Genomic DNA, 10931 nt, shown 5'->3' on the forward strand with positions numbered 1-10931 from the left:
AAGGTGATCTGCAAAGGAAATGTATAGCGATTGAGGAGAGGGAAAAGAGAGATGTAAGGAAGGAGAAAAAAAAAAATGGAACACCAAAGCAAACACAGTAGTCAGCCGAGCCAGGGAAAATGAGGAAGTTCCGACAATAGAGATGTCCAGTATCTCTTTTTTTTTTTTTTGGGTCCTGATTTTGTGAAAATCATTTGTTATTTGCTATGGCAATGTAACCAGTTTTGGTACCCCTAGTCCTTCAGTAAAGTCTGCCATACATCATGGCCCTGTGTGCATGATTGCCTGGGAGAATTGAAGGGAAGGGAGATGTGCTCATGTAGGGAAGATGATGTGCAAAAAAGGACAGGATGCACAGGATGAAAGACAAGGAGACGAGCTCAAGATTCACCAGAAGCAGGAACTTGGAGCCAGAGAAGAAACACTGGGCTAGCTACAATTCTTAGAGATATGGGGGGACACTGGGCTTTCCAAAAAGGAGATGGAGGCCCAAGTCATTCTATTTGACTGCCAGCTGGAAGCATGGCCCTAAAATGCTGGAGAAATAGGTGATATTCAGCAACCAAAGTCTTGTTATTGTAGCCTGAGAGTGTGGATGAAGCTAGAAGATGGCGGGGGGGGGGGGGGGGGGGAAAGTAGGGAGAGAGGTACAGAAAAAAACTTTCTTCTTCTCTTATTTCAGGTGTCTGAAGGTACAGCTGGCTATTTCTGCCTACTGGACAACTGGATGAGACAACTCATGTTGGATTCAGGAGCCAACAGTCAAACCATTCTTCCTCCAGATAAAGGCAGAGAATGAAACAGTTTTCCAAAAATCTAAAGTTTTTAAATTACTTTGGCCTGAATGAGAGGGTAATTGCCATATCTCTATTAAAACTGTGGATTCATGCTGCAGAGTAATTCCCCAAGTCCAGTTCCAAGCTCCTTACCTAACATGAGTCAGGGAATATTTGGTATGTAATAGCATTTTTAATTTTGTGTCAAACATATTTTAATGGCTTGGAAACCTTAACATACTGAACAGAAATTGCATAGCAGGCATTGCCTAGCAGAATCCCAGATGCCTGGTGGCTCACCTGATAGGCCATGGGTGTCCTAATACACTCTGGAGGTAAAAGCTGAATGTGGTAGCTCCACAGTCCAGTGGAGGGGTTCATCAGGTGAGTAACTCAGGCACTATACAGCCATGACATGCAGAGGATCTCAGACAAGGGTCTCAACTGCCACCCCAGGCCCACATCTCAGACTGACCCTGCCCCCACACCGGCGGTGTGGACTGCCAGCTAACACTGCGCCTGTTTCTCCCTCTGCAATGAAGAGAGGCTAAGGATCGCAGGCTGCTTCTCTTACCCAGATTTCTGCAGCTTCTTTTTTTAGCCCATCTCATCTTCTCCTGGTTTTGTTCAATTTTCTGCAAGCTTTTCTATCTGGCTCACTTATCTCCCTTTATCCCTCAGAACCATCTCCTGTAATTCCAGTGACTGGTGGGGACATTTTCCGTCGAGAGCAGAGCCGAGCTGCCGCCCCCTCCTCTGCTCTGCAGCCTCTCCGACCCCGGTGGACCTGCTGCCTGGCTGTTTAGGCTGTTGGAGAGTTTCCTGAGGGTAGCTCTTTTTCTTTTAGCTTTTTAATTTCTGGCTGCTGGGTTTTCTTTTCTTAATTACGTGTGGAACTACATTTCACACAACAAAAGCCAACCCAGTTTTCAGGTGAGTTAGGATTCTACAGGGGAATCTCATAATTTTCATTCCCTCATCAAAGCAGAGCTAAGTTTAACCCACTGTAAATATGAGAATGAAAAGGATAAATGAATGTGGTGCTGTGGAAAAGGCACTAAACTAGGTGCCAGGGGACCTGGCACAGGGCCAGACCCACAACTTATTCTGCTATGTGGTCTTAGGCAAGTCTCCTCACCCTTCTGACTTCAAAAAATTATGCCTATAGGCCTTTCTCATGATGTCACTGGCAGAATAAAATGCTTGTGTTCCCATAAACATACCTTATAAACTGAAAAGCACTGTGCAGTCTACTAAAGACCTGTGTTAAACCTGGGGACACATGGGCAGTGTACCTTTCCGAATAAACATGTGAGCTCCACCAAAGCAAGGAATGAGTCAGCTCTTGCTCACTATTTCCTCCCAGGGCTTGGCCCATGGATGGAAGGAAAGAAAGAAGGAAAGGAGGGAGGGAGGGAAGGAAGGAAGGAAGGAAGGAAGGAAGGAAGGAAGGAAGGAAGGAAGGAAGGAAGGAAGAAAATAGTGTACCCAGGAGGTATGAGTATGAAATATCAGATCCTTCCTATCTGTGAAGCCTATTGCCTATTGGTGGAAGTAAAACTACCTGAAACATTGCCCATGTCTTTCTTGAATTTGCATCTATGAATTGAGGCCCATTTGTGTGAAAAGTGAAAAAGTTAAAGTAGATCAGGGATGTTTCTGCTTATAGGTCAAAAGCAAAAGTCCTGACCTGGCATGACCCCTTGGAGATTGCTCATTTAGGTAAGCCAATGTTATAAGAGTAATATCTTATATTTTTTATAGTGCTTTCTAGTTTATCAAGCATTTTCAAGTACCTGACCTCATTCTGGTCTTCAAATTATCATGTAGATAGATAGGGAAGTTTATTCCTAATTTCCAGGTGAGGACACTCTTGCTCAAAGGGGCACAGAAACTTACAGTAAATCACAAGGCTAGCAAGTGGCAGAGCTGGGATTTGGACACAGTTTTGTGACTCCTTGGACCTTTCAGCTGCTAGTAGAAGACAGTACCAAGGGTGCGTCCAGTGGAAAACTGACAGCCTCTGTTGCAACCAAAACTAAAATGATTTTCTCTTTATTTTGCTGGAATTACTCTTATCTTAAATCCCTGGCAAGGAGACCAGATTCTCTCCTGCTAAAATAAGGACAAAAACTCCTTTTCAAGTAAAATATATAATTGATAAATAAACATAATTTTAAATATTTGGCTTCATTAATAATCAATTAATTGCAAACACCAATAGTGGCATGCCATTTCTCCCCTTCCAGTTATAAACAATAGAACTGATATTACTGAGAATGAAGCAAAACCTGTGTTTATGTTGAAGTCTGGTGGCCTCATACAACCACTTAGAAGCTGCTCAGCCATAGACATCAGGTGTCATGAAATTGTTCACATTCTCTGAAACAGTAACATTACATTGAGGAATCTATACAGTATGAAATACTGGTTGTTGAATTCTCCCTTGGGCTGCAATGGTATCTTTTCAATAAATTCCTTTGTTTAACCTAGTTTGAATTGGTTTTTATTACCTGGCTCTAAAGCCATCATTATAAAAACACTCACACGTGAAGATAGCAAATATAAATATTAATATCCTCCCCTTCCTTCCTTCAAAATTGATCCCAACTGACATTTCCAACCTCACCGCCTGTTACCCCATCTCCCCACCCCACCTTCCATCAAATCAAAGCTCTAGTCATGTCGGACTTCTCACAGTTGACCAGAGGGATCATAAACACCCATGTTCTTAACTTCATGGGCCTCAGAATCACGTAGAAATTAATTAAAACACAGACCTCTGACACTCAAACCCTCTCCTGCCAACTCTCTGATTCAGCAGGTCCTGTGTGAGGCTAAGGATGTGCATTTCTAACAATTTCCAGGTGATGGTGATGCTGCTGGTCGGAGGCCACACTTTGAGAACCAGTTTAAGCAGTAGTCAGTCTGCCAGAATGATTTCCCTTCTCCCCCTGGCAAAATCCATCTAGTTGTTCAAGCCCCAGCTCCTCCCTGCTTTTTACAGCCATCTCCAGTCCCACCAAGCTGAACTAGTTGCTTGGCCCCTGTGCTGCTTTGGGGAGAGAATAGCACTTATTACACTGTATAGTGAAAGTTAGTTGTATAATCAATGCCAACTCCCTGCTAATTGTGAGTGTCTGGAGGGAGGGCCCAGGCTTTAGCATCTCTACCTCAGAGCTAGCACAATGCTTAGCACACAGTAACCATACGTATATGTAAGACTGAGCTATTCCTTGCTATCTTCCCGTACTGGAAGTTATGGTTTACTCCTGTTCCCACAGGATCTATTAGCATATCCAATGGCTACTTGTAAAAATAAAATAAATAAATAAATATAAAACAACGATTAGCCATGATAGAAAAAGAAGAAACATGAGCAGAATTTATTAGTTTGCCAGGCTAGTAAATATCATCTTCCTTTGCTCTCTAAACTCCCTAATGAAGATAGCAGCTCTCAGGCAAATAAATAAAACATTAGCTTGACGACACACAGCACATCACAAGCACAGTTCACTAATTTGCTCATTGCTAAAGGATGTTAGCCATCTTCAAGATAATCTCTATAAATGCACTGTCCGGTCTCCCTTTCTCTTAGATAAACAGTATCAAGATAAGGTTTTATCATTTGTAAAAATATCTTTACGTATTTTATTTCAGTAGTGGTCTTTTAGTAGCAAAATACCTGTCTTAATCAAATGAAAGCTATTTTTCAGTAATTGTCCTAAAAGCCAATTTCTTTTCTACAAAAACATCCTTTTGAATCACAAATGGCTGAGCTAAACAGTGTTCTCAGAATATTAATGTGAGCTTAAGCCATTAAAATGTTATGATTAACCTTTTCAAAACCTAATTAAATTAAAATCATAATATGTGGAACAGTTTTACTGGAAGGTAAGGCTCTTTTTCAAAGGACCTGTTCCAGGTTTCAAAGCTAACACCTTGAAGTGATGGTAGAAAGGAGGTTTTGCATGCAGACAAAAGGAGCCTGGCTTTGCACGTGCAGCGATTAACTTTTAGTTGTTGGTATTAGAGTTAATTACTGTAGCATGCTAGAGGGCAGGGACAATTTACTTGCCTGATCACACCTAATAAGATATATTTGCAGATGCCAGCATCTCCAGGACTTAATCAACAAACTATCAAGACAAATCAATGCCGTTAGGCCCCCTGTCCTTGTGATATCTTTTCCAAATAAAAAAGATAAAATCCAAGGGCAAGAGAGCTAAGGCTGTAGGCAACCTGCTCAAATGCATCCTTTAACTAGCATCAGACTTATCTCCCTCCCTGGGTGGCTGGAAGGATGGTTCACCCTAAGGCCTGATTCTATTGAGGGCAAAATTCAAACCAGCCTCCAAAAGGTTTCAAACTGGGCCCTGGCTACTTTATCTTGTGTGAGAAAAGATTATTACCCTCAAGACATTGTACTCACCTCTCGTTACACAAGGAATGAACTTATTTCCCTTTATTTGATAATCTACACTTGGGTCCAGTGAATAAATTTTTTAAAGGAATTGACTATGATATAGAGCAGACTGGCAAATTCCACAAAATAGCATGCCTGAGTTTCAACCCTGTTTCTTTATGGGCCCCCAAAACATTAGAAGGACGTAGGATTGGCATCATGCATAGGCACACAAAATAAAAAAGGGGTACCGTCACAAAGCTAGAGGGATCTTGTACAGGGAATGGGGGGGGCGGTGCAGGTGACAGCAGTAGTCAGCCTGGGGCCACTGAAAGCTGAACTAAGATCGTCTTTGGCTCAAGGGTTATCTGTTCTGAATAATGAAAGGTGACCGTGATTAGCACGGACACCTAAATCTCTAGATAGTCCAGTCGTCTATTTATCCCCTCATTCACTCAACACATAAGTATTTGTCGAATACCTCTTTCATGCCAAGTACTGTACTGAACGTGTTCCTGGTTCGCTAAAAGTAAAATGTGCAACTGTGAGCTCTTGATACTTTGCACAGGTCCCATCTTGGGCAAAACTGCTTAAATGACAAAATTGAGAATCTTCACTGACCTTCTGGCTTCCAAAAGATGGCGCCACCCTAAAGTGACACGCGTCTCTTCCATTCACATTCTATTGGTGAGAACTAGTTATATTGCCACACCTATCTGCAAGGAAGGCTGGGAAATGTCATCTTCATTCCATGCCCAGCTAAAATGTAGGGGTTCAATTAACAGTTGAAAGAAGGGGAAAACCAATATTACTGTCCCTGCAATAGTAAGATATTTGCTTTTATTTAAAAAAAAAAAAAAAGTCTTTCATAGCCTAATCAAACTGATGAGGCAAGAATTTAGGGCCTCCCCATAGACCAGAGAGATGGAGGGCTGACCAGGATCCAAGAGTCATGCGGGAAAATTTCTCAACTGGAAGTCGACCCTATTTCAAGGCATCACAGTTAGGTACAGGTCTCAGGCCCCTAGAATAATGACAGGTAAACCATGGAGGCATCACCATGTAAACTTCAGAAAATACAGTGCTCTGTCCTGTTTAGGAGTATGTGGACCTTTTTAATGTTTGAAAATAAAGGCACGTTCTGCAGAATTATCCCTGATTTATGTTTTCCTAATAGAACATTTCTTCATGTCAGGAAGGAAAACTTTTCCTCTACCCTCTTATGGTCAGTATTTGGGGTCCTGCGAATTAAATTGACACAGGTCAGATCAGCGAGAGAAAAGATAGTTTATTCACTTACATATATGGGAGCTCACAAAGTAGCTCAAAGAAGTGGACAGAAATTGGAGCTTAAATACATCTTAATAAAAGCAGGGGTTTGGGGTTTCAAGGGACAATAAATAGTAAGGAATGACTAAAAAAATCTATGGGGAAATTAATGAAAGATAAGGTTTGTTTTACTAAGGTCTTTTTATGCATCCAATGTTGACTTCTCATCTCCAGTAACAAGAGTAACTTTTCCCCCTGGTATAAGAAGACTTCCTTAAAGGGGGTTTTATAACAGCTTAATTATTATTTTTTTTTTTGGAAGGTTCTGCTTTTAGGCAGATAAGGGGAGCACAGAAAAAGTCTCTTCCTGCATTTGTTGATTTTTCAAATACCTTCAACTCAAAATAATCCTTAGGTCACAACAGCATATTCTGGATCCTTTCATAGGTCATACCCAAATTTTATATATTCAATTACTTTGAAAGAAAGAAGGAAGGAAGTACAAAAGGAAAGAAGAAAGGAAAGCAGGCACTGGCTATGATAACATATTCTTCAGGAAATGAATGAAGTTTTTTTTTATTTTATTTTTTAGGCAAGGCAACCCTTGGTTGAGCTCATAGATTTCAAGGACCTTGTCAGCTTACCATCCCTTGTTTTTTTTTAATTTTTTATGCCCACAGCACCCAGTCTTCCTAGGTGGTCTCCCATCCAAATATTAACCACACCCGACCCTGCTTAGCTTCTGAGATCAGACAGGATCAGGCTTGTTTAGGGTAGCATGGCCATAGACCAGGAAACGTATGGATTTTTTAAAAAAACATATTTGCATTCTTAAAACTCAAAGTACATTTTTAACAAAACAATGTGTGGGGAAAGACTTAAGTTATATTCCAAACACAACTTTTAAGAATTTCATCCATTCTCTGCCTGTTGTGTCCTTGACCTGAACAAATTTCCATAAGCCTTGAATAATTTGACCTTTTTTTTTTTTGCTTAGTGTTGGACAAGTCTCCTAAAATTTGAGAAAGTGTTGAAGAAAAACTTGAAGAAAGTAAAGCCAGGGAGAAAAGGCATGACACTGGAAGAGAAGGTTTTTGCTGCATACAGAGCAGTTATCAATGACCACATTAATAGTCCGGGATTAAGAAGAAATGTTTTAAGCATTTACATTCTCATATGATCTTCTAATTACCATGCTTCAGTTATGTTTTAAGAAATTGATTTGAGATTTGGAATTGCTGTATAACAGTATAATTTTCCCATTTCAAATAATAAGAAATGAACTCTGGTTAGCATTTTCATGCAGAACATCTGATTTTTAGAAACAGGTTGCTGAGGTTAAGCAGGAGGTGCCTGTATTTTAGAAACTGGATAGGAAGTAATGCACTGTAGCTCTGCATTGATTCAACATCCATTCAGCAAACTTTGAGTACAGTGAGCCTGGCATTGTTCTGAGGGCTGTGGAGATAACAGAAAGAAGCCAGCATCCCAGTCCTACAGAGCCTTTGGATAAGGATATGGTCAGAGGATGGGGGCTGGGGGCGGAGGGTGAGGCGAGTAATGGGGACTCTAATCCAGCCACTGGAGCCCGGGAGGGGTGAGCAAAAGTTCCCACGATGGAAGGAGGAAAGAACATCAGGCAGAGAGAATAACCTGTGCCAAAACTCAGAGACCAGAGAGCAACGCTGCTCAACCTGGCTGCATCATTGACCCCCAGAGGACAAGAGAGCAGGTCCTCCCACAGCAGCAACCCTACTGCACCCTGTGAAAGAAAATAAAAGTTCCATTTCTTCTTAGTAGCTCTGCTCTGACACCCATCTTCATCTTAAGCTGGAGGGACAAAAATGTGAATGGACTCGAAGACTTTGTTTCGCCTCACAGAGTTATTGTGAGTGTTAAATGAATTAACACATGTAAAGTGGTTAGACTAGTGCCTAGCACATTTTCAGTGCAATATATAAGCTATTATTATGAGCCAGAGGCCCTGTAAATGTGTCACGATGAAGCCAGAGGGTCCCTGAGCTCAGGCAGCGATATTAAGACCTGGGTTTTCTGCCTCTCCACTCCCCTCCTCTTCCCCACCCCCCTCCACGCATGTCTCCTCTTCTCCCTTCTCTCCTACACAAGGCAAATGCATATTTTTGAACCATCCATTGGTACAATAAAACTGCATCCTGCATGGGTTTTCCTTAAGCAAATTAAAGAATGCTCACCTGATTAGATGAGACTGAGTGAACAATTTAAATACCACCAGTCCTCCATGCTTCTATCAAAGAGCACAAACCACAAAACGAGCCCAGAAGAGAGGGTGATGTGTGCTGGTCCCTCCCGTGAGGCTGTTTTCCAGCTTCACCCAGTGTATCTTGAAGCACACTCTGCAGATGAGTTAAGAAATTCTCAAGCATATTTTGACTACATGCAATTTTTACCTCCACGCAGACTTTAGAACCCAAATCTTGTTTGTTAAAAAGGAGATACCCTACCACCTGAGTACATTCTAACCAAATTATAAATCTTTAAGGCTTTCTGAGAGCTGGTCTTTATCTTGAACAGTTTATATCACCCATAAGCATAGCCTGAGGAGAAGGATTAATGCCTCCCAGACATGGAAAACCCTGGAGAGGGGCTGTGATTTATTTCCTGATTTACCCCCTTTTCCCTCTCCCGCACCCTCCCAAGGTAAAACTGGCTTTCTTTCTGCCTAAAGTAGGGCTAAAAAGAGAATGAATCCAGAAATTTGTCACATGGAAGTTACAGCAGGGCAGGCACAGAGCTCCAGAGCTTGAAAAATAAATACTCTCAGCTCACAAGCCCACAAACCCAACACATCTCTCGAAGCTCAGGCAGGTACATTCTCCCCGCTGGGGCGTTTAATTTCAAAATCCAGTGCAATCCCTGTAAAACGAGAACGATTTGCTCTGGCAGCTATGCACAATTTTCATCAGCAGTCTCTGGTGGCTACAATGTCGGGCCATCTTTTCCCACCTTTTCCTCGCCCTCCCCTATAGAGACACATATTCTGGGGAAATGGTTTTTCTAATGGCCTGTGGACGTCTGCCTGTATTTGGAGGCATTGCCTGAACACCAAATCCAGTAGATAGTCAGATATTTATAGGGAGCTGTGATCTCAAATTTCAGCTCGATTCTGTCTTCTTACTCCTGAAATCTGATCATCCCTTTTGTCTTTCAACCACAATTATATGTTGGAAGATAACATGTTGATAAAATAGCGTGCACGGATGTATGGAACCGACTTTCAGAAAGCCTTAAATAGAAGGTGTAATTACAGCTGAAAGGTGGCACCTTTGGACACAAAAGAGGAAAGATTACTTATAAAATGTTCTTGTCTTATTTTTACCTTCATGCTCACATCTCATTTCCTAATAGCTACAGAAATAAGTGTACACACACACACACACACTCACGCACACTCACGCACACGCGTACGCATCTGTTAGAGATCCTTGGTCTTTGAATTTGTTCTTTTCACCAAATGGACAATTAGCCTCAATAGTCAAATAAACACCAGAAGAGCAGGTTTTTTTCTTCCTCTGCTGCTACTAAATACGAGAACAGAGATGAGCAAAACCACATGAAACCTGAACCAGCTCATCCAGAAGGACTCAAGAGAACAGGATCTTCCAAGTGAGAACTCCGGTTAGCTGCAGTGTTCTCGGCATCTCGTTACTGAAATTGTGCTTCCCAGAGGTGATCCCCCGTGGCCCAGCAGCCCCATGAAGTCAGTTGTCCACATCACTTATGGAAAACCTGTCCTGCTGAATATTCGGAACAGAACTGACGGTTTCGAAATGAGATTTGCCAACACAACCTCCTTTTCCCCGAACAGCAAGAATCAGCAGAATATTCCTATGAGTCCTCTCAATTTATTCTTCATTATAGGCCAGGGGGAAAGAAACTCAGCTAAGTGAGACCCCGAGCTGCACAACAGCGCTAACCTAATCCCATCCAAAGGAAAACGAGTGCAGAGTGTGAACCAAGGACTCTTAAATGAGTGGGCAGAGACTGGGGGGAGCTTGGTTAGGCAGGGCAACGATGAGATCGAAGTCTCAAAGAGCCTGGCCTGATGAAGTGCCCAGGCTGCGGGGCCCAGGAGGTGACAACCATGTTCCAAGACAAAGGCTTTGGGAGACCTATCTGTCCACAGTGGAGTGTGTGTATTAAGCACAGCGAAGTGTATATGAGTCTTGCTTTAGAAAACAGGAGGGCAATGGGCTTTATTTTACATGAATAATACAGTTTAAACCAAATCGGCAGTTCCAATTTCCTGCAGGCTCCTAGAAGGAAGGGGCTCTGATTCTGCATGAAATGCTGCCTCGGCCACTCACAGTGGCCTCACCTAGAACACTGCTCACCCTCCATGCCCCTCTTGCCTCACAAGAGTGAGGCGTGGCATCATTGGCACCACTGAAAAACGATTTCCTTGTTTGCATGTTCACTTGCTCTTTCCTCTCTTTCCTGGA

This window comes from Rousettus aegyptiacus, unplaced genomic scaffold, assembly GCF_014176215.1.
Source record: "Rousettus aegyptiacus isolate mRouAeg1 unplaced genomic scaffold, mRouAeg1.p scaffold_m13_p_8, whole genome shotgun sequence".
In the NCBI taxonomy this organism is placed as follows: domain Eukaryota; kingdom Metazoa; phylum Chordata; class Mammalia; order Chiroptera; family Pteropodidae; genus Rousettus; species Rousettus aegyptiacus.